This window comes from Durio zibethinus, chromosome 8 (assembly GCF_047325235.1).
Source record: "Durio zibethinus cultivar Kanyao isolate XHJ-2024 chromosome 8, ASM4732523v1, whole genome shotgun sequence".
Lineage (NCBI taxonomy): Eukaryota > Viridiplantae > Streptophyta > Magnoliopsida > Malvales > Malvaceae > Durio > Durio zibethinus.
The window spans coordinates 1,405,566-1,410,882 of record NC_143169.1 but is presented as its reverse complement, the minus strand read 5'-3'; the positions used below and the strand labels follow the sequence as shown (position 1 = coordinate 1,410,882).

General features: G+C 34.1%; 1 pseudogene; it reads right to left on the bottom strand.

Annotated features, from left to right (window-relative positions):
- Positions 1 to 1,674: 1,674 nt before the first annotated feature.
- Positions 1,675 to 4,618, bottom strand: LOC111278404 (L-type lectin-domain containing receptor kinase V.9-like; annotated as a pseudogene).
- Positions 4,619 to 5,317: the final 699 nt, after the last annotated feature.

Sequence of the window (5,317 nt, the reverse complement as noted above, 5' to 3'; positions counted from 1 at the left end):
TGATTTTATTTTATATATTTAGGCTAAAGTTTTGAGCTTTATGTCTTTTTTTTATTTTTTATTTTGTAGAAATGTTTTAATCTTTTTAACTTTTTTTTAGCATTTTCTTCTAATGCAATTTTTCTAATTTGCTAGATATTTTTGCTTTATAGCATTATGAAATGTAACTATGATAGTATTGGATATATTTTGGTGTAAAGTTCTATGATTGTGAAATTTATTAATTTTTCTTCTTTTCAGTATGATACATGAATTCATGATCTGTAAAGTCTTTTTTTAGAGTCTTTTGATGCTATTTATTATCCATTTCGAAGTGTTAACCTTAGCATTGAAGAAATTTATGTCAAGACTTGGTAAAGTCCTTATAATGAGATTTTGGGACTTAGCTAAACAAGGGTGCGAATTGTTAAGATTCACATGGGCCTATCTTTATTTTAAGTTATCTCAATTTCATAATCCAAATTGACAAATTCAAAATTAAGTTACCCCTTTTCACTTATGCAGGTTGGGGTTAGATCTCATACATCGTCAATGGTTAGCCATTCTATTTTCACTTTAATTTGTACCATAATTTTTTTTTTCAATTTTGATGGATAAATTCAAGCAATTAAAGGGTAGACTTTACATGTATAAGCATATGTAGCTGTCAAGTTAGTAGATGCATACCTCCGAGGCTTTAGAGGAGATGCAAGAATTATGGAATATGCTTTTATAGCTTCCCAAATACCCTCTTCAAACATTTATTTCATGCCAACATCTTCTTGGTTTTGCATTTTCACAGTTTTTTTTATAATCAACAGACTTCCATCTCAATCATAGGTTACAAAACTCCCTTTCTTTACAACCAAAATATGACTTGGTCGTACTAGAGCAGAGGAAGTCCATCAACTAAGGCCTCTAAACGAGTCTAAGAGGTATATATACAAGTATATTTTGTGTTAGAAATATAAATATTTTTACTATTTTAAGTAGAGATAGTAGGGTATTCAATTAATTCATGTTTGATTTTTGATAGGGTTGGTTTAGAGAAAGCAAAGAAAGAGTTAGTAGGAAGCATTCAAAAGGATATTGTCTTTTATCAAGAAATGAATTGGTGATGAGCGGATCTCTATTATATAAGCTGCTTAAATCTGTTACAGGACTTTGTATATGTTTTGGTACTTTGAAGAATCTGCTACATGGCTTTAAATAGACTTCTAATGTCTAATATCCACACTCATAAAAAAAAATGACAATTGAAAATCTTTTTCTATTGTAATTATATTTTAATTTATACTGACAATAGAAAGAAGAATCTTTTAAAACTTGGTTGGTTGTAATGATCTATTGTAATAAATTTTTAATACACTTGTGATATATTTTTGTCATATAGTCATAATACATTATAATTATAACAAAATTAGGGGCAATTTATATTTTGTGATCAATAACAATATTTTACATGGATAACAAAAAATTATGATGGAATATTATGACAAATTTTTTAAATAGTATGGTGAAATATGATGACAAAATCGACAAAAGCAAAATTTATAACATTTGTAACAAATACTACCGTCACTAAATTGTTGGTGAAGTTTGATAAACATTGTGACGGACCAATAATAACAAGGATATCAGTCTCGAAGAGTCTCCATCATAAATTTTCATCACTAAAAAAAGCTATTTGGATGATGAAACTACCTTTACACTTCACTGACCGTGAGAATCAAATGGCTCTGTAATTGTTAATGAAAGAACAAAATTTCTTTCAGTTATTAACTCATCGGAGCACCCACTTCATTTGACCTTCAGGTAATTCTCGAGCTTTGATAATAGAGCTCAAGTTATCAGGCAAATAAGCAACACCATCCAAATATGATAGCACACTGGACATGCTGGGTGTCATGGACCTAAGAAGGAGTTCTGAATCTCACATCGGACATAAAAAGAGGGTCATTGGGGTCTAAAAGGTTTCACACCATCTCTTCCTTGTGAGGTACCTTTTGTAGGATAAAACCGTGAGGTCCGAGGGACCAGAGCTAACAATACCTCACAAGGGTGTGAACCGTGATAAGTAGGCTGATTCGGGACATCAGATGAGTGGATGCCCGGGTCCCGGAGCTACGTGGTTTGGAGTTTAAGTCTTAACCTGTGACAAGAGATATCAGAGCCAGAGCTAAATCGTTCGATCCACATCAAACGCCTCAAGGGAGGTAGGCAAAGTGGCCAACCTCCGTGACGAGGGCGTCACGAGGTTGGGTGGGGGAGAATGTCACAAACCTAAGAAGGAGTCCTGAATCTCACATCGGACATAAAAGGAGGGTCACTAGGGCATAAAAGGGTTCATACCATCTCTTCCTTATGAGGTACCTTTTGTAGGACAAAACCATGAGGTCAGAGGGACCAGAGCGGATAATACCTCACAAAGGTGTGAACCGTGACAGGTAAGCTGATCCGAGACACCGGATGAGTGGATGCCTAGGTCTCAGAGCTGCACGGATCGAAGCTTAAGTCTTGACTCATGACACTAGGCCTAGCCACAGCCACCGGGTGCGAGCAAAGCAAGCCAAGCTTCAATACCAACTTTGCCTCTTGTAGCACAAATCTATTTTGCAACCTCTTATCAACAGTCTCTAAAATGTCTCCTCTATCCCAGCAATCCGTTATCCAATCAACAAGAAACTTTTCATCAGGTGGCATTTGTGGTTCAATCGGCCTTCTACCACTAGCAACTTCAAGCATAAATGTTCCAAAAGCATAGATATCAGTGCTTGTGTTTGCTTTCCCTGTTCTTGTAAGCTCATGTGCCATGTAACCAAGCGTGCCAGCTACATGGGAGGTTTGAGGATCATTTCCAAGATGACATAACTTTGCAAGGCCAAAATCTCCCGATCTGGCGTTCATTTCACTGTCTATTAGCACATTGGCAGGTTTGATATCTCAGTGAATGATAACTTGTATCCATTTTTGGTGCAGATAGAACAGCGCAGATGCCACATCTTTGATGATTTTGAACCTGTGTCCAATTAAGATTGCAATTTGGTAGGTGATAAAGAAACTTGTCTAGTCTTCCATTAGGCATATAGTCATAAACTAAAAGCAATTCATGCTTGCGCCTGCAATAACCAAGGAGTCGAACCAAACTGGGATGCCTGAGGCGGCCAATGGTTGCAATCTCAGCCACAAATTCTCTCATCCCTTGCCTTGAATCATGAGAAATTCTTTTGACGGCAATTTGTATATTGGATGATGGTAACACACCCTTATATACCCTGCCAAATCCACCCCTCCCTAGAACTTCCTTTTCTTTAAAGCCTTGTGGCTTTGAATAAATCTTTATAAGAGAATCTATGAGGTCCGTATTGAACCTCCCAATCCTCAAGGATTTCTATGAATCTCTTCTTCCTTGATATCAACACAGCCCTGAAAATCAAGACGAGGACTAAAGTGACTCGTGTTAAAGAAAGGCTGACAGCCAAAATCTTCTGCAATTGCTTGACTCTTCGGTTATCATCTTAACGTCGTGGAAACTTTGGAAGACGAGACAAGTCAAAATCTTCAGCTTGGCCATTAATCTTGAAACTCCAAGGCAATATGTAGTGTAATGATAGAAGAGAACCGGTGGAGGATGAGAAACCGACATACATAGAGTCATACATAATTGGAGACGGATCCAATTTCAAGGACAAAAGTGGGGTCTTTGGCTTTGGTATATTGATGGGATACAATGTAACATTAAATTGTTTTTCAACCCCGTTGTATTCTACCCAAATCTGCATTGGATCCCCGCTTATAAGGGTGAGATTTTTGAACTTACCTTCATCAGTGAAATACCCAGCAGGAGCAGATACCGTTGACTTTGTGCCATTGATATCGATTCCAACATGGCTGTCGTTTATGTTATTGAATTCATTGCTCTGGATTGTGTCCAGCTCAACCGCAACAATATGATTTGAGCTGTCGCCGTTGTTTGTTTCATTGAAAAGACCAAGATGCTGGCTGGGAAGAGCTCCGGTAAGTTTATTGTTAGGCGAGATTAAAAAGGCTAATCCATGGCCACTAAGGGTTGGGTATTCCGATTCTACTGCAAAAATGAATGAAGTGGAAAAGGAGAAAATACTACCATTTGTGGAGTTCTTTAATTAGATTGGATTCTTGTAGAAAATGTGACCTTTCGACTGCCTTGTAGAATTAGTCAGTTTAAACAGTCCACTCGAATCGTACCCTGCAACTCCGTCAATATTCAAGTAACCATTAAAACTGAACTCACCGTGGTTGATATTTGAAGATGCATAATTCAGGAGGAAAAGCAAAAAAAACATAATCAAACAAGACATGATTACAGACAAAATCAACAGATAAAGACGGTTTCTTTTTTCTTTTTTTTTGGAGATTTCAGAGGGCTCTGGTCAATTTTGTGCACAGGCGTTAATTCTGCGTCCTTGTTTAAATTCAGATAGAAAGAAATTAAAAAACCATTAACTTAATCGACTTTGTTTAAGACTCCAGGAAATTCCTGCAGTTTTCCCAGTCAGTTCATGGAAATTGCTTGCCGTTATAACTTCGCCGAAGGTGCATCTTACAATGGAGGCTCTGAATTTTATCTAGCATGACTGTTGACAATTCTCTTGCTTTAATTTTCCTTTAGGCATTTTTGTTGTATTTTTTTACATCATTGTGTTCATACATCCAGAAAGCATTTAGATAATAAAAAATAAGAATTGAGAGGTTTAAGTAATAAAAAATAAAAAATAAAAAATAACTTTATATTTGGATAAATATTAATAAAAAAATTTTTTTTAAAAGAAAAAAATGATACATATACTCTTTATTTAGATAGTTAAACTAATAAAAAAATATTTAATAACCATCATTTAGATAAATAGTAAAAAAAAAATTTATTATAATATTTTTTTCTAATTATAACTTCTTTTTAATAAAGTAACATATAATATATAAATATACATTTATATTATCTAATTTGTACAAACAATCTTTCTAAATAAAATTGAGCATGTTTAATACGATAAGATGCATTAGTTAATTATTGATTTACTCTTAATTTTATGTTTAATTCAATTTTTTAATTTATTCTAATAATGATTTAGCTTTTTTTGTTGTTAAACTTAGAAAATCATAAAATATTTATAAATTACGATATCATATAAAATGCTCATAAAAAAATTTATTTTTGTAGAAAGTGTCAATTATACAATCAAATCTAATATCATAATTAAAAATATAGATATAATAGTCTTTTCATAAAAATAAAAATTATTCAATTTTTCTTTCCTTGGCTTTTCCCCAAAATTGAGATATTAAAAAAATAAGGATT